The sequence below is a fragment of the Epinephelus fuscoguttatus genome, linkage group LG3 (genome assembly GCF_011397635.1).
Source record: "Epinephelus fuscoguttatus linkage group LG3, E.fuscoguttatus.final_Chr_v1".
Taxonomy (NCBI): Eukaryota; Metazoa; Chordata; class Actinopteri; order Perciformes; family Serranidae; genus Epinephelus; species Epinephelus fuscoguttatus.
In genome coordinates, this window is record NC_064754.1 from 21,501,584 (window position 1) to 21,524,908 (window position 23,325).

The following is a 23,325-nucleotide window of genomic DNA, read 5'->3' on the forward strand; positions in this document are numbered from 1 at the left end:
TCTTTTTGTACGATTTTGTAGAGTTATGGTAACAGACTCCCTCTCCATCTCCCTACACTCGTATTTTGATGTAGTTCATTTGCCCAAAAAGAGACAAAATACACATTAAACAAAGTTAAAGATGAATTTGACCAATGTATTCTAATGATAGATTTGTCAGTAACATTGGTATCGTATTTTGATTTTTAGTCAGTATGTTGTGCTCACCTATTTCCTAATAAAGAGGCAAATTCTACCCTAAAAAAAACTGAATTTGATTTTTTTTTTTAAACTTCATGGTGAACCCATATGTTGGCATTTGCTTGTGGAAATAAGTGTGTAAGACATCACATTATCTTACATTATTTCCCATTTAAATGGATGTGTCACTGGCACTTTGATGTAATTTTAAACAAGTTTAAAATGAATTCTTGAATAACTTTGTTAATAAATATTTAATGACTAATAGTTGGTTGTCAATTGTTATTTGATATGAGTAAATAAAAACATTTATGTTGTGATAAGAGTGATAACACACGTTATAGAGCCTATCGTGCACAGATATACAGGTGTGTCTTGAGATTCTGGCTTGCCCTTTGGTGTGCCATGGGTACAAGAAGTTTGAAAACCACTGATGTAAGCAGATATGAATGTTTATTTGTAAACGACTATAACTTCTCCTGTGGACACCCATAATGGAGGCTGGTGTATAAACAGTATGTGTTCATAATGATGATGTAGTAAAACAGTCGGGCTGCAACGATTAGTCGACTAATCGATGACTAATCAACTATTAAAATAATCAGTGACTATTTTAGTAGTCGACTAATTGGTTTGAGTCATTTTTCACAGAAAAGTACTATAAAAGGACACCAAAACACTCTTATTGCAGCTTCTTACGTTCAAATATTGGCAGCTACACACTCTCCCATGACGGTGAACTAAAACCCTTTGGCGTGAGTATGAAACAAGACATTAGATGATATAATTTTGGGGTTTGGGTGAGACAGACCGACATTTTTCAACATTTTAACACATTATTCGACAAAATAATTAGTCGACTAATCGAAGAAATAATTGACAGATTAGTCGACAATGAAAATAATCGTTAGTGGCAGCCCTACTTTATAAAAGAAGTCATAATTGTTCGAACATACTGTACTCTAATAAACGCTTAAAAATGTTCACGCTAAAGCAATCTTCTTCCTCTCCTCAGCACAAAATTCCCATGTAGCAACTGTATTTGTCATTGAGATAAGAGCATCCATTGTTCACTGACTTTGTATCTTTTGAGTTTGCAAAATTCAAGGTGCCACTGACTTCTCTGTGAAAAGTTAATCACAGCAGAACTTTCAATATAAAGTCACTGAAAGGTAAATTTTAAGCCTCTGCTCAGTAAATGCACAACCCATGTAAAACCTCTTACAGGCTGTCTGGGTTCAAACACATGAATTATTGATCCTCAACCTACTTTGTTAGCGTGGGCGCAAACACAGACGGACACCTTTTTATGAAATTGCTTTTCTGGAGTGCTGCTGACCACCTGCACAGTTGCCACTTTATTAGGTACATCTAGTTAAGTCTGATATAGTCTGATACAGCAATGCTGCAGTTAATCTTACATTCATGAAGTGTATGATCAGTTGTTAAAACTATTTTAGAGAGGCGTTGATTCAGTGGTATGTCAGCTTAGAGACTATAATTTGTGGTGTTTCAATAGAGCTTTCTTTAGCTAGATGGACCTAAGAAACTGACAATAGAGCTTTCATGCAGCTTTCATAAACGCTCCCTAGACACGCTTATATTTTTTTAGCATTTCAGTGTAAATGATGCGTTTACTGTCAAGCTTTTGACAGAACACCATCATCTGGAGATCACACACTCTGCTGATTATCTGTGTACGTATTGGTTTTGTTTATAAAATGTCAAAAACTATAAATGTGCCCAACGTGACGTCTTTAACTTGCTTCTTTTGTCTGACTAAGGTTCCAAAACCCAGAGATATTTCATTTGCTGTTGTATATGACAAAGAAAAGCCTCAAATCTGCACATTATCAAAATAGTTGCCACTTGATTTGCTGTCAGTTGACTAATCATTTCAGCTCATTTTATTGTAGTATTTGAATTGAAACATGCATCTGTTGTTGTATGAATATAAATGTTCATGAGTATTCTGGCTGTTCTCATATCTCTGGTCCTGTCCTGTCTCGATCGTCTTTATGGACTGGAAATCTAATCAAATCAGACTGCTGTTGAATAGCAGATAGTCAATATCAAATAAAGAGGATGTTGGTCTGCTGAGGCTTTTCAATTTTCTCCTCTCTTTAATACATCATGCCGGCCCCTGGAGGTATTAATATTATTGTTTATTTTGGGAGGGATTTGTGCAGCCTGATTGGAAGTCTGTTGGTGTTTGGAGGCTAAAGTTTTTGTTTTTTTTAGCTGCCTTATTGATTTTTGTCTAAAAGCACGGCTGCTTGTTTTTTGAAGGATCCATTATTCTGCTGTCGCTGCCTGATGGTTTAGCTTGAAGTTGGAAGTGAAAGACATTTATCTCCATCGACACTGATAATGAATCCTCTCTCTCGCTGGGCAGCATTTGTTCAGCTCCAGTCTGGTGTTGTATGGAGTAACGATGTGTTGAGTTCAGGGACCTCGGTGGTGTGTTGGAGTCTCCTGCTGCGCTCTCACAGACCACAGGAACAGTCTGTACACTCCTGGTGGATCGTGACAACGTGTTGTTTTCCCTAATGGTGCAGACACAGTTTCTCTGCAGGCATGTTGTCGCAGCAGTTAAACACTCTGACGTACTTTATCTTATTTGTTCTCTGTTGTTGCTCCACATTTCTTCTGCCTGTCGTCTCCCTTCACTAATGTGTTTATTTTATTATCCATTTATAAATCTTTATTTTGGCTTATATTACATAGTATAAACCCTTGATGTGTACTTTATTGTACCTGCACGTGACTTTGCACTTGAATTTGTTGCATTTTGTGTAATGTTACATTATGACATTAGGTTGAGTGAACTAAGCTAGGAATACGCAATATGATATGTACGAATTAAGATTTTTGGGGGGGCATTTTTGCCTTTATTAGTCAGGACAGTCTCAAGTGTGAAAGGGGGAGAAAGAGGGGATGACGTAGCAAAGGGCTGCAGGCTGGAGTCAAACCCACGGCCACTGTTGCAAGGAAAGTGCCTTTGTACATGGGATGTCCGCTCCAGCCACTGAGCTACAGGGCGCCCAATATCTACAAATATTACATTACAAATGCAATGTAGAAACAGTGTATCGTTTCACATTATGATCAACCTTATGAAATTTACATACTACACAGTGGGACTGCTGCTAATGATTATTTTCATTATCACATAATCAAAGTCAAAGTTTGTCATTATAGCCCAAAATCACTGCATGCCTCAAAGGGCTGTACGCATGATACAAACAGCAGTGAGCAACATAAGCAAAACACTAAAGAATGTATGATCTATAGAGACACATACAATGCATAGAATAAAAACAGTAATGAGCAGCATTAGCAAAATATACAAAAATGTATTATTCAATGAGCACATCAGGCAATGACAGCAGCAAATCCTCACATCTGCGTCAGAAGCTGTAATGAGGGGCTGTTAATTGAAAAAGGGCTTAAACGATTTATCTGTAAAGCCACTTATTTGACTTATAGTTTCAGCTCCACTATAGAATGTACACACATTATCATATACTTACATGTTTTTCTAAGTAATTTATTTCACTTTATGTCTTAATGTCTCATACTTTTTTCTTATCTTCTTTTCTCTTTACAAACTCATGACTGTCCTGTAAACATTTGACACTGACTATATTTACATGCACAGTAATATTTCACTATTATTCAGAACATAACTCTGAGGTCATGTAAACAGCATATTTTGCTTTGATACTTTTTTTGATTAAGACATGTGGGATATACCAATATTATTCAGGTTTTAAAAGCCTTATTTCCTGTTTCCTGTTAAATATCACATTGATTTCAAGATTCTGCTTCTCAACCTTTAAGGCCATTTATAATCAAGCCCCTTCCTACCTGTCTGAACTCCTTCATATCTACACATCCTCCTTCACTCTTAGATCCTCTTCTGGAATCCAGCTCACATAACCATCTGCCCGCTTGACTACCATAGGTTCTAGAGCCTTCAGCTGTTCTGCCCCTGCCTTGGAGCTCTCTAACCCTAACCCAATGACATCCGTAGTATTGACTCCCTTTCCACTTTCAAATCCCGTCTGAAAACACACCTTTTCAAGCTGGCATGTTCAGTCTGATTTAATGGTGACGCACATATTGAGACCTGCACTGATGATGATTCTATACCTAATATTTGTAATTATGACTATTGTCAGGTCATTTTATCAAATTTTATTGTACATTATGGAACTGTTTGATTTTATGATCTATGGATACATTGGTTTTGTTTTTAACTGTGTCTTGTAAGGTGTATACAGCACATTCAGAATATGTGTGTCAGTTGGGGTTTTTACCACAGTTTGCAACACACGGCTTCTTTCCTGTTTATGGTCAGCTTTGTGCATTGTACACAAACCAACTAGCCAACACTTTGCAAAGCTGGTGTATAAATGCATGCCCAAAAGAAAACCCCACATTTGTGGTTGGAAGAAGAAACACACCTTGTTTTAAACATTATGAAGGACTCTGATATAAAGAGGTTTTTGGATAAATGAAAATATTATATAACCTTTTCAAGGGTGGTTGAGGGAAAGAAAGAGGGAGGCTGCGTGTTGGCAGCGTCAAACAAGGTAGTCATCACTGGAAAACAAATCCTGTTTTGATGCAAAGAAGCAAAATGGCACAAGCAGCTCCAGCCATTCCACATTTACATATTGTGATATGATAAACAACATGTAAGGGCATGTTAATTGGAGTGTGCAGGGCTGCATGTGAACGGGAATATTAGTAGAATATTCATTTTTATTAGCCATGTAAACAGCTTAGTAGGAATATTGCCCTTTTTTGGAATATGGACAAAAAAAAACGGAATATTTATGCATGTAAATGTAGTCAGTCGTTGAGTGCTGATGATGTCACACTGCTAAAGGGAGTGAAATGTGGTTGAAACCTCCAGAAAAAACTCGTAAATGTTCCTTGAGTTAAGATTGTTTTGTCAAACGACTCACTGTAGTTGTGCCTCTCTGATTAAATATTAAAACAGAGCAAATGAGGATTGTAACTGTATCAGTCAGTGTGGATTTCAGTGAGTTTCACATGTTTTCATCGGGCTTCACTATTTATTAACACTCGTAACACTCGCTTAGTTTTTAATATCCTGTATGTGTGTATGAGACAGAGCAGTTTGTGTAAAAGGTCAAAAACCCCTTGAGGATGACAAACCAGTGAGCATCTTCCTGTTAGGAGACACATGGCAGCATTTGTCCTGAGCCTCCCCAACTGTTTCCCCACAGAAATGATAAAAAACTAACACAAGGACTTTGAGTTGACGAAAACAGCAGATTTACAAAATGGCTGCTGTGTCAGTTTCCCCACAGTTAAGTAATCTGACCACAATTTAGCCACTGAATATGATAATATATTCTTTTGTTGATTTCCTGTGTGTAGACGCTTTAATGTAGAGCTAACTGGCTGGTTACTCTTAATACATTAGTTATAATGAATGATTACGTGCTCGGCTTGTGTGCCTGGGTTTTTGAAGATCATTTTATTTAATGTATAGGCAGTTCACCTGCTCTCTAGTAGCCATAACTCATCTCTAGAAATATTACTGATCAGAATAGATGTTCTTTGATATATATATGATATATATGATATGAAATCAATAAAAATGGCTCTAATATCATTTCTTGATGGCTAATAGCCTAAACTTACAGAACTGCAGCTCAAACATGCAGCTGGACTCTAATTTTAAGGATAAATAATGTGGATTACAGATACACACAGAGAGTGGAGGCAGCAGTCTGAGCTTTAATAACTATCATCAATACTGATTTTCAGTGTTCATTATCCTGGACAACCCCATCATTACACCCACGCAGATTTAGCTCATGACACTGATGGGTAAACATTAAAATGATATTACCGCTGTATAAATATAACATGTTTCCCTTCTCAGTCATGTACTGGAAAAAAAAGAGTCGAATCCTCTCCAGGCCTCGAAGCTCTGTCATTATTTCTTCTGGGAGACACACTTTGCGTTTGAAATGGAAATTGCAGAGTGGCAATGGAGTGCAGAGAAAGAGAGAGAGCTGGCGTGTTGTTTATGTAGCTGTCGGTGCTCCTGCAGTATGTTTGCTTAGGAGTGTTCTCCAGTGAATGGTGAGTCACTCCATGTGGGGATGAAGTATCATTTATAAAATCATTGTTTCGGGGGTCACGTGCGTCTCTGTCTGCTGGTGATGAATGAAAATGAGGGACTTTGGCTGCAGCCAATAATGACACTGATATTTGAATATTTATGCTAATGGCTGATACTTTGTGCAAATAGTCATTATCTTTGAATGGTTCCACTTTGATGCCAGAACATGTCAAGTCCCTCCCTCAGGCTGTTTCCAGTAAAAAACCTTTGAAGCTGCTTTCACAGGCATAAAATTATTGTCCCTTATTTTTAAAGCTGTAACTGGTAACATTTCTAAAAAATAACTATATCCAGACAGCAGTACATGAGACAGATAATCTATATCAAAATCGTGTTCCTCCACCTACTCTGTTGCCTTGTAGCGCCTCTCATGGCTTTACCACATGTGAATTAAAACAACCAATCAGAGCAGAGGAGTCTCTAACGCAGCGTTCAGTCCTGTCAATCACTGCTTGTGAGCTGTGGTTAAACTTTCAAACCAAGCAGCGCTGATCAAATATAAGTGTTTTCAGAAACATATTTTAGTGTACTGTTTAGCTGTAAAATGAGAGTCTGCTCTGGTTTTTGCTCGACTGTATCTATCTGTTTAACATGGCAGCTTTTTCATTTTACAGCTAAACAGTACACTAAAATAAGAATATGAAAACATTTGAGGTGAGAAAAAGGCAATGCAGTAACAGAATGTTGATTCATATTTGATCAGTGCTGCCAACTGTAGTTTGACAGTTTGACCACAGTTCATGAGCGCTGATTGATACGATGCGAGATGATATACTTCATTGTCCCCGTGGGGATATTTGTCTTGGACTCAGGGGCTACGATACGATACGATATGATATGATACGATACGATACGATACAATACGATATATGATACACTTCATTGGGAAATTTGTCTTGGACTCAGAGGCTACGATACGATACGATACGATACGATACAATACGATACGATACAATATGAAACGATACAATATGATATGATACACTTCATTGGGAAATTTGTCTTGGACTCAGGAGCCACCCGAGTACTGCTGCTACAATAATAGATAAATGAAACACACACCATAAAAACATATAAACATAAAAACACATAACAGTATTTCACATCAGCCATTCATGTATTGTACATAACACCAGCACACAGCAGAACACCATAAGCAAAGCACAACACAACCCCCAAAGCATCAAGCGACATTATTAAAAATCTTAATTGAGGCTGGCACAAATGAGTTTTTGAAACAGTTCAGTTTAAACTTGGGCACCCTACATCATCTGCCGATGGAAAAAGCTCGTAGTCAGCGTCACTTGTCTTAGAACAGACTGCTCATACAGTGTGTGGAGGGATTGGTCTTCCTTTCTCCCTGTGACCATGACAGTTGTTGACATGATTGATGCCTGCGTTCAGAACTCCTCGGCTCTGATTGGCTGTTTCTGCTGTGCTGCAGTCAACTCTAGTGAATGCCATTAGAGGCAGTAGGAAGAGAAGGAGGGACATTATATTTTTCACAGACTATCTGTCTAATGTTCTTCTCTCAGAATATAGCGACAGCATCAGCAAATATGAACGTATAGTATATAAAAGTAACCATATGGCTTTAAGCTTTATTCATTAAGCACAAATGCTGTTAACCAGCAGCATTTGATAAACTGAGTAGCACATATTTTGGATCATTTCTTACATCAGTGGCAAAGAGTTTATTAATTTCCTGTCCTATAACATCCCAGAACTTCTGTATTTTTACAACAAGACCACAAGCAGTGGGTGAGACTACCTGTCCCTATTTTGCACTTGAGGCATAGAGGGGAGAAGTCCGTTTTAAACATATGGCGTTGGAACGGGGATATATGAGCTCTGTGTAAAATCTTGAGTTGAATTGCTCACACTTTCACACTTAAGGTTTTTGCACTTTCCCATCATCATCCCATTTATCATCTGCAATATTTATATTCAGCTCCTTTTCCCACATTTCCTTGAAGTGACAGGTGCCTATAGTACCATGCCCTTTGAGCATATTATGAAAGAGGCTTATAGAATTTCCCACCTGTACTAAGAAAAGCCTTGAGCTTGTTATTTAAGCCTGGTTTCAGATTTCTGAATCACCTCCCATGTTAGTTTTTTCCTTCAGAGATTTGAATCGATCTGTTGTTGTGCCTGTTGACGGCCGCCCACTCTGGTTGAGAACTTCAAGGCTGTTGCACCCGTAACCACAACCAACAGTGATGTCACAGAGTGCTGATGCACCCTGAAGTATATGTCACTGCAGCAACATGAGACGTTTACACCTTACTAGGTTAGCCAAAACAAGATTTTCTTGTGGTGCCATGTGTGCTAAATTTGCCAAAAACAAACAAACAAAAACAACAACAGTTCAATTAATACATCACATGCACAAGGAAATAAAAAATGTAATTGCACCTTTATTTGTGGTGAATGAGAAACCTCCCATAGTCCGTGTTTCAAAAAGAAAAAAAAAGCCTTTTTTACATTAATGCTCCGACTCTGTTTTAGAGGTGGACAGACAGGGTGTTCATATAAAGAGTATGGATGTCAAGAGAGAAAGGAGAGAGTATGAAAGCGAGAAGGGTGCTAAGTGGTTTGAAAATGATTGCAAGAGGGAATTAAAAGAGAGAATTGAGCACATTGAGTCTTTCACACCTTCTCATGGTTACTGCGCAGAGCTATAGGTGGTCTGGCAGAGTGACCGTGGGTGTGATTGTGCAGAAAACACTGAGCAGTAGCAACGTGCAGTTTATGATAGGAGCGATTTTAGCACAACAGCAGAGATGTGACTGATAAATGATACATTTATTTTCTTACAGTTTCATCATGGTGTAAAAACTCCTGTTACCCTACTATTTTCTATAACCGTCATACACAGATCTGTTTAGCTGTCTTGCCATGAATTGTGAAAAGAATAGTTGAAGTGCTAATGTGAAAAAATAACCCAAAAACACACAGATAAAAACTGTTTCTCGACGTGAATGTAGAGTAAACAGATTCAGTGATGTCTGTCAGCTTCATTGCGCCCTCAATCCGATCGTGCAGCTCCGCAAAAGCTTGCCATCACTCATGTCGCGTGTGCTGTTACTCATCCTCCATCTTTCTCATCACCACCATCACGTATCTCAATGCTCACAAACTCTGGCACGCTTTCCTCTGTCACACACACACAGTGCCAGCTGGTTTCCCCTCCCCTTCCTCCCCCGTTTACCAAGCGGTACATGGATGGATTGAGTGTGCACACATCTCCCCAGCTACGGACTCATCCCTGCTGTTACATAAGAGCCATGCAAGGCTTACAAATCAGATTATAATAGCCACAGGCCACACACTCAGAGAGGATAGAGGTCAGTGAAGCAACATGGCCAACCAGTGGACTGATGCTGGTGTGAGTCTGGACTTAAGAAACGCTGGCACCCTGTCCCGTCTGGGTCCAGTCACTCTGCACTTCACGCCCACCTGTCCAGTTGTGTGGACTGAGCGGCCAGTTTAAGGTTCTGTTTAGGGTTGTTTTGTTTCCCATGAGACCACTGTCATCACATGTTGTCTTGTGATTGGTACATTACAATCAAATGTACTGTTAAATTTTGTCCCCTGTAATGCTGCCCCAGGCGCTAATGTTCTGCCGGATTACTATCATCCTCAAACAGCTGTAGTTGGAGCGTGAACCAGCCACCCCCACCTTGGCTTTGATCACCAGGATTTAAGAATAACGAATGGATTTTCCTTGATTCCACGACAGCACAGGTCTTTTCTCAGGACAGCCAGGACAATTAAAGGTGTGCCTCTAAATAAAGTGATTAAGTTCCTCTGCTGGCATTAATTGAACCCTGAAAAACTCATCTCTGCTCATCAAAATTACATTTTAAAAGACTTCTCTGTAAAGAAATACCTTCATGGCTTTAAAATGGCTCTATCTATCTATCTATCTATCTATCTATCTACACCTTTGCCTCATTTAGTATGCAAGGAACTATGAGTATGCAAATTAGCTCCTCAGCAGCTCGAGCATACGTGCTCACCTTCCACTCAAACACACAAACCTCTGCTTGTTTATGGTAATAGATAACATGAGCCTACCTATGACTAGGTTATCAAACAGCTAATGATATGTTGCTAATGTCAGGTATACCATGTTGGATATATGAATAGGAACTGGATACAGCATCAGAGGCTCCATTTATTCCTATGGAAGTTGCTTAGTGGTGCATTAAGCCTGGTTTAGCCCTCCACTAGCTTGAATGGACATTAAATGATTGAATCTTACGGCTCTTATAGACTTTCAAAATGTTATCAGACTGAATGGATCAAATCCTGATAGTGAAAGGAGTCATTTTATGGGGGTTGTAAAGCTCAAAAATATTATCCACTGATTTGCAGACACGTCTCTTTCACAAGATGAAGCCTTTTTGGGCTGAAAGGCAACAAGTGACGGACCTAGAAGCTGTAATTCCACTGTTTGGCCACTATGTCAGATTGGCTTTAAACTTCTTGGGGGCTTGGTTCCTAATCGCCAGCTCTGAAAAGTTGAAATTAAAGTGAAACTTAACTTGCAAAATAGGATACATAGCAACACCTGCTTCTTCTTTGATATCCCTCGTTTCAGTGTAGCATCATGGGATTGGTTTCTTAGGTTTGTGATGTAACAAACTCTGACTGTCTGAATCTGTGACTGTCATTGGTGCACTGCAGTTCCAAGGTGAAAATGCTCAGCCATGGCGTATATTTTGCCCATAGTATGTCTTGTAGCATATAAAAAACACCATATAAACATGTTAACACTGGAGGGGAATCTTAACTGAATGTTCCTCAGGAATCCCAGTAAGCTTAAGTCAAGATGTAATGGTGGCAGTGCAGATCCCAGTTAAGGTGAACAGAGTCTGACATATTGTTGAGTCACAGTCCAGCAGTGAAAATACTCGGCGCAGTGTTGCATGAGAAACGTGACAATGAAGAACAGAGAGGCCTCGAGGGTGTTTGAAGGTGAGAAGAGGAGAAAAAAAAGGGGGCGTGATAAAGACAAAAGTGGAAAGAATGGAGGATAACAAGAGAGGCAATCTGACAACAGAGACAAGACAAAGATCTTCTGGGCATTGTTATGCAATTGTTTTTTGACTTTTCAAGATTTGGCAGTTCACTGTCATATTCCCAACTGACCTTCGCCTTCCTGTTTCTCTACCTCTGTCCTCATTCATCATCCTTCTCTTCTCTCACAACAAACAAGGCAAAGGGAGAGGAAAAGAGGAAGATATATATTTGATCCTCAGTAAATATGAGGGAAAAAAGGTGACAGTGGTATCTCCTTTCCTTGGGAGATGTTTCCAGAAGGGCAGTGAGGGAGCAGGGAGGTGGAGATAGAGGGGAGGGGTGTTTTAATGCTGTCAGGAAGAATCAGATCCTCCTGTTATTGTCCAGCAGCAGGGGCTGTCCTCCTAATAGCCTCACTAATCACTCTTGTCATTTTTAATCTCCCTCTTCCACCCCAGGCATATTTAAAGCAGGGGCCTCCGTGTGCCCAGCCGGGATTAGACTAGTGAGCAGGAGAGGAGGGAGGAGGAGGCGTGGGAGGGAGGGGGGAGGAGAGCAGCAGAGCATTCCTTGTGCGCCTCACATTGGGCGCCATGTGACTGATGCTAATGCTAACAGCGTGGTTGTGAATGCTAAAAGTAAAGGCAGGCATAAAGATGCTGTGGCAGTATAAAAACTCTTTAGAGTGCAGTACATGTCTCTGCAGGTGATCTGTAGGTGGACCTCTGCATTGGTGCATACATCATGAACATACAGAACCATATTAAATTTGCAAGTCGTCATGTTTTTTTAATCCTGTTTTCACTTACAGTTGCATTATTTTATCATTCTCTCTTTAGCCACTCTAACAGTGTGACTCCATGTTGGTCTTGTTTATCAGTGCTCTACTCTTTTTCTTTTTTAAATCTTTTCATACAAACAAGCATAAATAGAATATATTTTAAACAGCAAAGGCAATAAAAGCAAATAATAGGAAACAACGAGGTGAAACATCCAAAGGTGCACAGTTTGTCCATATTTTCTGAAATCAGTGCTTTATACTATAAAAGAAATGAAGGTCTTGTGTTGAGGAATCCACCCTGGGATTATTTTTCAGAAAGCCCATGAATGAACCCGACATCTTTTCAAGGTCCCTGGCTTTTTCCCTTTATTACAAATGGAGCTTTTTCTTCTGTTGAGTCTTTTGTTGGTTTGTTTTAACACCAGTTGTGTATTTGGCATGCAAATAATAGAAATATACATTTTTTTTCTTTTGTCATTTAAAGTACAAAACATCAAGAAATGTACCAACTAAAAGAGATCAATTGATTATTATATTACAGCTGTTTATACAACCAACAAAAATTGGACACAACACCAGGGTAGAAATTAACTGCATAAGGTTCACTGTAAGAGTGTAGAGAGACAGAGACGAATCATATGTAGGCTCACAAATAAGCACAACTGCCGGCCATTTCGGTGATCAAACTGCAGACAGGAAACAGCAAAATAAAAATTAATGTAACTATTAAAACCTGTTTTTCGACTTAAGAGGTCATCTTTTAAAAAATCAAAAACATTAAGCTTTAAACTGAAGAGTCCCTTTTTCTCAAATTGGATTTATATATTATTTAGAAAAACATATGCAGAAACATGAGAACAAACAAACAACATCAGAAGCTCAGGCTGGTGTGTGTGCATGCACAGATATGATGTTATAGTATTGATCACGGTGTGTTCTGCAGTGTGCTGCGTAATCTAATCCCGGACTTCCGTTTAAAAGCACTGTCAGACGCTATATGTGTCAGAGTGCGTCTCTGGTCGGTTACCTCCTCAGCCGTTTAATACTATTAGCTCAGAGTGTCTTACACACAGGTGTAAAACCCTGCTGTTTAAACTCTCCTGGTGTGTTTGCCAGGAGAGTTTCCATGAATCTGTGTGGGTGGATCTCTTAATAGAAAGAGAAATCCTGTCGGCCTGCAGGTGAAGTGTCTTTACTGAGTACAGATCCATCCAGTGTCTGGTGATGGTTTGTTGTTTGGGGCAAATGTTTGTCTCAACACTGGGGGGAAAATTATTTCAAACATGGGGAAGTTTGGTGCCTGAAATTTTGAGTATTCTGTATTCCGGTAAATTTTCATGCACCAGTTTGTGCCTTTTCTGCATCAGTTTACATGTGAATATCTTTAATTTTATCAAGATAAAAGTCCTCTTCTACTTCTATTTTTCTATACTGGGGGACAAATGCACATATTCTAAATATTGAGAAGGACGTTACTCCTGCTGTGTCCCCCCTGAAATCTACACCTGTGGTTTGTGAGACAGTGGGAGAAATTACAACATCTATCAGTGTTGGATGAAATCCTAAAAGTCTGGAGCAAGGCATTCATCAATTTATTTATTTAAATGATGGACATTTTCTCTCTTAATTAATACTTTGACACTTTGGGAAATTCATTTCTTCACTTTATCGCTAAGAATCATATGAGATGATTGTTACAGCTCTCACGGCTGCTCGGTAGATATGAAGCTACAGCCAGGAGACGCTTACCAGGAGAAGGTTAGCACTGTCCAATGGTAACAAAATTTTACTAACCAGCACCTCTTTTACACTTTGTTCAGATTAAACAAACGAGACATAACATGTAAAACAATGAGCTTTAGAGGTGCTGGTCAGAGGATTTTGTTACCTTAGGACAGTAGGCTAGCTGTTCCCCTCTGCTCCCAGTCTTTGTGCTAAGCTAAGCTAACCAGCTGCTTGTGGTAGCATTATATTTAACAGATATGAGTGTAAAGCAAAGAAGTGCATTTCCCAAAATTTTGAACTACTCATTTAAACCTTAGAGATGTTTCTACTGACATGAAATATTGGCATTTATCCTGTCTGTTTGTCCATAAAATCTCTTATTTTCTTGACCTCAGACTGCTCCCCACAGCATCCCCACTCATCTTGCTCTTCCTTTTGAAATCTACATTTTAAATCCAATCTACAAATTATTATACATAAATGAGACTGCCAAAACTTGTGTAATGGTATTTAGTTTTACACATTCTTCAGAAGCATTTGTAATTGTGGTTATTTACTTTTGACCTCTGCCCTTATTTTAGATAATGTTATGTCTGTTGAACAACAAATACAACATATTATGTAACTGTTTAGTCTTTATTGTCCCACATGAATCCGGTTTCACTCCAAAGTTGTCAAAATCCGGCGCTTGGGCAGTGACTTGGGGCATCAGGAACCAACAAAAAAAGATGTCCTTAAATGTCGGCATGATACACAGCTGGCTGCAGTCATGGTTTAACGGTGCCCAGCAGTGTCAGGGGAAACGCAGCAGGACAAGGACGAAAGATAAGACAGCAAAAGTCTGACTGGGGCAGGTGAGAGGGGTGGTGGATGGGTCCAACAACCACCGACTTTCACCTGAGAGAACAGTGTTTGCATCCTGAAGATTCTCAAGCCAAACCCTGTGATTTTTTCCGAAACCTAACCACATGCTTTTGTTGCCTAAACCCAAGCATGTGTGTTTGTTGTTGAAGGAAAAAAACATCAATTCGCAGTGTTGTACTGACGTAGTGCGTTTATTTTGAAAGAAACTGTATGTAAACAGTAAATTTCCTGTGAAAACAGAAGTGTATTTTGAAAGGAGACAATGCATGTAACAGGCAGAACTTGACACGGTGTCCCAGAACGTCAACAACCAACACACCCAGGGTACCTTGCACGTTGTATGTGGACGTGGCCAAACCTCAATATGTGACGAGGTCAGAGTGAGAATGTGTTGCCTGCAGGGGGAAACTTCAGTGCAGCATGGCAAAAACAAACACATCAGGTTCATTTGTCTGCAATAAATAAGAAATGTAATTTAGAAAAAGTAGCAGACAATAGCAGTAAAAACAATTCATTTTAACAAACCATGTAAGCAAGTAATAGAAGAAAACAATAAGACTCTTGTTAGTTGAGGATGTTCATAGAGATCAGTCATAACTTTGGTTCTGGAGTTGTGTTTACAGAATCCCTCTCAGCAGTAAATACACCTCAGGTTGACCTGTTACATCAACCACACCTTGTTTTGTCACCTGAGCCTCTAAATACTGTTGCACCTTTAACACATCCACTGTGAGAGCATGTCAGGACACACTCCGCTGTCTGACCCGTGTGGTGATGCAAGAGATTTTGGGACGAGCAGGCAGAGGAGGACGCCCTGCAGCCTTTGGCAAGATCTCTGGGGCTATTTTCCTCCCACATTTAGCGGATTTAATCTGGTCTGATTTGGTTTACATGGGTGCCAGTTGGAGAGAAAAATGGAGAGTGAGGAGAGATCTGAGTCCTTATGTGAACCGGCCCTCAAGGTCTTCTGTGTGCAGTTAGTATTGTAGTTGTATGTTTGCTTTTTTTCCATTCAGCCTGACCTTGTTATTCTCCTCTGGCCTCCTCTCTCCTTGCACACATGTACTGTTGAAGTTCCCCTCCAGTCAGAAACATGTCTTGCTTATTGTCACTTCATTTGGATGTTTGAGTGTCACAGTGCAGAATGATGTTTGTGCAGGTTTTGACACTAGCAGGCTGTTTTCACCTTCATCTGCTGAACGGGGAATGTTTCTTCGTGCACACTTTTAAGGTCCAGTGTGTAGCATTTAGGAGGATATATTGAGAGAAATGGAATATAATATGATGAGCATGTCCTTTTTAGTGTATGATCACCTCAAAATAAGAATTGTTGTGGCACAAAACACTGATTGTTTTTAATGTGAAACCGCTTTATTTAGTATTTTAACAGATTTAAATCATGTGAAGCCAGATGCATAAACACTGTGTACACTCAAAAATCATGCATCACTTTTTCCACACACAAACTGGTATTTATTAAGGAAGAAGAAGAAGAAGAAGAAGTGTGGTGAGAATTAGCACACCTCACGCATTCTTCAGACCAGGCGTACATACGGTTTTACCGGTGATACTGTGGGTAATATATGATGAGGATGTGATTACATAGCTGAGAGACAGAAAACCTTGCTTTTTGGTTGTTTGCCAACTTCACTGATTGCTTTATTATTTATGCCGCTTACATGGCTTTCTGTTAAATGTCAGTCGAAGGTGCATTTATAAAGTTGATCTCATTTAAGCATTATTTGTCTCCACCTTCCTGTTGATTGTCTTCTTTTTTGGGGGGGCATTTTGCCTTTAATGGACAGGGCAGGTGTGTGTGTGTGTGTGTGTGTGTGTGTGTGTGTGTGTGTGGTTGGGGGGCAGGCTGGATTTGAACCTGGGCCGCAATGGCAACAGCCTTGTACATGGAGCATCTGCTCTACCTACTAAGCCACTGATGCCCCTGTTAATGGTCATTTAATGTTATCCTCTGAGGCACTTTGTAAAGCCAGTTTCCACATGAGCACTACGAATGAATCACTGATCGTCCTTGTGTCGTTTAATAATAATGATGATTGAGATTTTTCCACGATGATGGTTTGCAGAAGTGTGATTAATTAGTAGTAAGGACTATACAAATATCTTCAGCTGTGCGTAATGTCGGCTGCTCTATCACCATTTTTGAACCTTGTCGATGCGACACAGTCAGCTCTCATTCAGTACGTTTACATGGACAGTTTAATTCCACTTTTAATCGGAATGAACGGCCATTCCGATTAAAAGTGGTCATGTAAACGGTCATTCCGATTGAAAAACTCATTCCTCTTAAAGTTCATTCCGGTCTTTCTGCGCATGCTCGTTTCCTTGCCCTTCTGGTGCGATGACGTATATAGCGCGCATAGCAACGGGCTGCATAGCAATGGGCTGAGATAGAGCAGTCGGACTCGTTGCACTCACCGGTTTCCATTCGCCACAGCACGGTCTTCTGCCTCCCTTCTCCTGCTCAACAGATGAAGCATTAGCAGAACAAGGTTGTTGTCGTACTGCTGCTTTAAGAATATAAGCAAAACACGCCCGAAAAAGGCACTAAGAACAGCGTCGTCAAGCATCTTGTTATCCGGAGCGAGGACTACAGTGTTTTCTTCCGGTAAACGTAAACACGTAACATCCGCCCCGCCCTCTATCCAATCAGAAACCTTCCCTGCCCCAAACCTTGCGCAGACCTGAATAAAGGCGATTGAACTGATCTCCCATGTAAACCCTCATTCGGAATGAATATTTCCCACGTAAACTACCTGGAAAGACTTTAATTCCGAATGATTTCATTCAGATTCATTTCATTCCGAATGAGAAGCCATCATGTAACCGTAGCCACTGAAAGGTTTAATGAGTGGTGGAGGGGCACACGTATAAGGGTATTTCTACATTAATTTCTGGTGAAGTGTGGGAATAAGGCTTGTGCATGTGCGCCCAGTGCCACAATAATCATGATTTATAAAACAGAATCAGGCGTACACATGGCTTTATGAATCCAACAAAAAGGATTTTTGTGCACATTTCTGTCTTTGTGCATACATACAGTTTTAGTCATGAGAATTTTATGCACCAGGACCCTGATCTGTTTGTTCTGTAGAGGAAGAGACCTCTGTGGATAATTCAGTTCCTCCTGAATGTGTGGAAATTATTACAGTGGCTGCAAAGTATTAACCCAGCACAAGCTCTGCAGTGAAACATTATCCCTGCATTGGCTCTTTGTCCAGAGGCATCACGAATCAGCTGCATGTGCATATACTCGCATGTATCAGCGCCACTCACGACAGCCTTCACTACTACACTCTGTATATGACGTTGCAGCCTGTGACGTCCCAGGTTATGTATCATCTACGCCACTGCTGCTGTTTCCCAGCAGCCAACTGCGCATTTTCTCATCCCTTTAAGGTTCACTTCACGCTGCACAGTTCACCTTGTCGTGTCCTTCCGCTGGAGGGAGAAAGAGGAGTGGGAGGGCTAAGAGAGAGTGATGGGTGGAGAAAGAAACGGGTTGTTGAGATCAGTTATGTGGGAAAGCACAATGATGTTTCTGTGTCCCCAGGATGTCGTAGATCTTCAGCATTCGGCAAGATTGGTGGCATGGGTCACATTAACTTGGTGTGTAGTAACTCACTGCGAGTACAGGATCAATCATCAGTCCCACAGTTATTAGCTGTGACACGCTATACAGTCCTTTAGTGTCTCTGAGCGTGTGCATGTTCATCCTGGCACGCGTCTCCCTTCATCACTGTACTAAATTGCCGTCCCCTCAGCTTGCAGCTGTGAAAGCCAAACACCAGCTCTGTCTTTGCTCTCCACTTTGTAAGTGTCGGGGGGTTGAACATGCGTTGACAGCAGCCATGGGCAGCAGCAGCGTGCACAGCAGCGCTGTTCCACTTACTCCAAACAGCCACCAACGGCTCATTTTTATTCATTCAGTTGCTCCTCTCCTGCCAAGCTATACCCATGTCCCCACAGGCACCGCTCGACTGAGTTGTTTTTCATCCATTTAGCTCAAGAAATAACTGACTTGCACTGAGTCTGACTCCCTCGACTCTCTCAAACTCTGAGCCAAAGAAATCATAGATATGGGACGCACACAGACTCAAACACACACAAATAAGATGAGGCTGAAAGTAGAGCTTTGAATACTGTGTGGGGTGAGTCTTTCTGCGTCACTTTAAGTCCCGTACTGCTGTAACATTCAGTATTGGTCCTCAGAAGTGTTGCTGGTGCTCTCCTCCATCAGCCTGTTCTTAGTACCTGCACACAAGGTTTCTGTCTACCAGCTGGATCCTTATTACCTCCACGTACTACTTAGAGGCTTATTATCTAGTACCTACACTTTCCAATGAATGAAAGTATTCATGGTGTGATTATTGTGTTTCGTGCCCAAACAAGCTGTAAGATAAGAGACAGAAATGTGTCGCTGTGCGAGGAACAATATGTGTTCTAGCTCAGTCGGAAAATTGAGAGCTTAGAGAGATTTTCCGCTAATTCCTCGACGTGCCTCTGTCCATAAGTGGTCTGCATGAAGTCTGACAAGTATGGGAGGTAAATTGCTTAATGATTTGTACTGTAGCTGAAATCATTGTACAGAAAAATTTGATTGCAGCTATTTTAATATTTAATTAATCACTTTGTATCACTTTCATTTGTAAAAAGAAGCTGTCAAACATTCCCCAGTACTTCAGCTTCAATCTCAGTGGACAAAAAGACCCACTAACATCTGGCTTGGGTATTTAATGGGAAAGGTTAGAGTCTGCAGTAATTCCCAGGACAAATGACTCTGCAGTAGTCACAAGTATTTATTGGCTCCAGCTCAGAGCGTCCTTTGTCGATGGTGGTGGAAATACAACACATGGGTGGACATGCTAATTCCTGCCCCTTTGTCATGTGATGCAGTGACGGGATGCCACAAAATATCGCCCATGCCCCGTATGTCATAGAGACATGAAACCTTGCACAGAGATGCCTCTCCTCATGAGGAACAAATTTGCCTCGAGAACCCATAACTTCTGGTTATACAGATTTTCCACCATTTTGAATCTTTTGAAAAACACTTAAAATCGATCTCTTCCTAGGAAGTTTGAGCGATCTGTATGAAACTCAGTGAACATAATCTAGGGACCAATATCTAAAGTTCCCTCTTGGCAAAAGTTGGAAAACTTACTAAAACTGAGCTTCTATAAGGCAATGAATATTGCGGAGGGCGTGGCTCATCACATAAAGGTGTATAACATCTCAAGGGTTTCACCCATCACCACGCAACTTTGTAGGCATATGACCACACATAATGTGAGGGGACCCCTCCATTATTGACCCCATCAAACAAAATGGGGGCGCTAGAGAGCTAATTTCTTATCTAGGCCTAACCGCCATATTGATTTTTACTAAACTTGGTAGATATGTAGAACAGGACGCCTCAAGGTGACTGGAGAAATTTAATTTAATTGGCGACTGGGTGGCGCTATAACAACAGAAAAATGCTTAAAAATGGCTAAAATGCGACAGATCGCTGTGGCTCCCTCTGTGGACAAACGTTTGTTTTTTTTCCCCTAATTTTTGGTATGACTAAGTCATGGTATGATATGCTGTACATAATCATGGAAACTGTCAGTGTGTCATTCTGTCAGTCAGTCATTCTGTCTGTCCCACATTTTTTTACTCACTGACGTGGTCAGTCTATGTGAAACTGCACATAGGCATTGAGGATTGGCATCGGTAGAAGGTGACAAAGCTACCAATGTGTATGGACTAGTTAGTTAAGTAAGAGTTATGCATTTACATCCTTAAGTCTCCAGTCCCTGGAGTACTGCTAGCTTTTCTTTCCAAGTCAAGTACTCATGTAAAATGTATATTTATGTCTACTCTCCTCCTCAAATTTATGTAACACTGCATAAAATGAACAGTGTTATATAAATCTCAGTCACCTTGAAGCACACACGTCTGTTGAACCTGCTGTTAAACATGAATCATCAGACACATTGTCTCTGTAGAGAAAGGATAATTGGTAATATCCTTTAACAGCAGCAGAATAGTGACTGTGTCATTAGGTACGGCCATGACTCACCGCAGCTACATGTTATGAAAAAACAAGATTACTTTGATGTTATTACCACTTGGATGTTATCCTTCTTTTTGTTAATACCTCGGCTCAGATGAATAATTAAAGCCTGTGTGTGACGCATATGTGCCTCAGTGTTTTTATGTAATTAGCACTTTCTATCTAAAAGGAGGCTGTCATTTTTCTGCATGCGTACACCTAAAACCAGGTAATAATTATGCATAACTGCAGTCGTATTGTATCCCAGGTGAAATATAGTACAGTATGTGATTAGGCTGCTCGGATGAACACCAGAAGTGTCACTACTGCCACTGCTTATGGTGGCACAGGTGCAGCTCACAAGCACACACATGAAACGTGGACCATGTGGGATATGTAGAGTCCATTGTGTTATTTCACAGCCGTACATTTCACATGTACACCTCCGTCTTTAACAGCTTGGACATCGGGGTGTTTGCTTTCTTATTATCAGGTCTGACAGAAAAGAGAAACGTAGTGAGAGAAATAACAGGAAGTTAAAGAGGCTGAGACATACACACTGTGCCCGATAAGCCAAGCATGGGCAGGTACTTGTCTCCATGGCAACCAGCTCAAGGAGGATTTGGAGACATTGTAGTGATGTGAAGGTGAAGCTAATGACAGGAAATGTGGCTGTGTGTGTGTGTGTTTTGTATCGCTGTCAGAACATTGAGCCGTTTCACAAGTGGGATCAGAAGACACTTTTGCTAAGATGACTCATAGAGCGCCGATCCTCAGAAAGTCTTACGCTGCATAAACTGCTGTCACAGGCTTAGTCTTATTAACCCGCCCTGTGCTGCCTGTCACAGATCACCCCTCTCATGTTTCACTCCCTCACTTTTAACAAGCTTAATTGCGTCTACTTCTCCATTTTAGGAGCTTTAAATTCAGTTTGAAATGAGACGATAATTCAGCCCCAAGAGGAGAACGAACGCACAAAAAGAAGCACATGTACAGTGTGATTTTCCAGCGTGTTACTCGAGGAAAGACTTCCACTGACCTTAGTTTGCATGGTTTCTTTAGTCACGCATTGTGACGTTCCCTGAAAGCTTTTTTTCCCGTCCCTCAGTCCATCCTCTGAGGGCCTTGTCTGGCCTCGTTGTGTCAGTTTGCTGCCCCCCTTAAGCCATCTGGTTACATCACAGACTGGAGCAGGATGGTGGCAGAGCTGGAAATATTATGAGCAGACATCAACTGAGAGAGAGAGAGTGAGGGGACAGGAGCCCAAAGCAGTTATTTCTGTGTTTACGTCTGTGCACATGGATCTGTGCCATGTCTGAAGCTATAAGGGCCGACGCTCCTAGCTTGTTGCTGCACAGACTTTATCTCTTCCTCTCGACTGCCGCGACTGTCTGCAGCAGTGATTGAGAATCTCTGCAGTGCTAAACAGTGAGCCTGACGCTGACATGTCTGAGGCGGGAGCTAACAGACTGACTGTCATCTCGAGTCTAGACTGAGTTAGAGAGGATCGTGTGCATAAGAATATATAGGCACGAGTGAGTGTGCCTAGGTAAGCAGCATATATTCTCACACAAGGTATTGTGGCACTGAAGGAGTTAATTTGAGGGGTCACAAGATGATTAAAATGGTGATGTGAAAACATATTTTTGCAACACACAATTATGTTTATTTTCTCTTATTGTTGGTGTTTTTTCTTGTTAAATACTGCACCTTATTTCTATCTTTTCGGTCCTCTAAAAATATCAAATGAATCTTAACTGTCCATTACTTAAAAACAGATTACTACAAGGGGTCAAAAGTAGACGTTGCTTCATCTGAAGAGGTCTCAATCTACAAACTCATGCTGTAGAAAGTGTTTGGCAGTTCTACAGATGCATTGCATATCATTTCAATGCCGCTTCTAATCCGTTTAAGATCATTACCAATGATGTGAAGATCACTAACACACTCCTGACGCTGTTATCCGTGAGCACCAGTGTTGTTGCAGTGAGAGGTGAGGCTCACATCGCAGCATGATCATTAATGAAATGGGTTTCTGTAATGTGAAGCTCAAGGTCAAGCTGATGTTTGTGCATTTGTTGTTTGACATTATCTTAATTGGAACGAGAGGCTGTGACCCTGTGATGTCGCAGACACGGGCTGGTTCACACTGCACCTGCTGACAAGGCAAACCACTCTCTTATTGCAAATCACCTAACGTGTAATTTGCTGTAGAGCAGCGTCTGACTCGTTATCTGTCATCTCACTAACCTGTGAGACAGGCTACAGTTTTAAATACATACTTAACATAATAATTAAAACATCTTCATTGTGACCCCAACAGTCTGAGAGACAAAAAAAATATTGTGGTTGTTGTATCTGTGCAGATTGTCCATGACAGTTCCCTTTGAGGATGCTTCCTCAACCAATCGTCAATATATTTTTGCTGAGGTGTTTTTCCTGTCATGTCATTTCATTATCGAGCAAAGGGATTGACCCGTCTGGACACAGTATTATCATTTTGTCGAGCTGATGAAAGCTTAA

General features: G+C 40.6%; 1 protein-coding gene across 4 annotated transcripts in view; it reads left to right on the forward strand.

Annotated features, from left to right (window-relative positions):
* The window catches only part of sh3gl2a (SH3 domain containing GRB2 like 2a, endophilin A1), a 52,388-nt gene that overhangs the window by 15,217 nt on the left and 13,846 nt on the right, over nucleotides 1–23,325 (forward strand). The gene's annotated exons all lie outside the window — the stretch shown is intronic.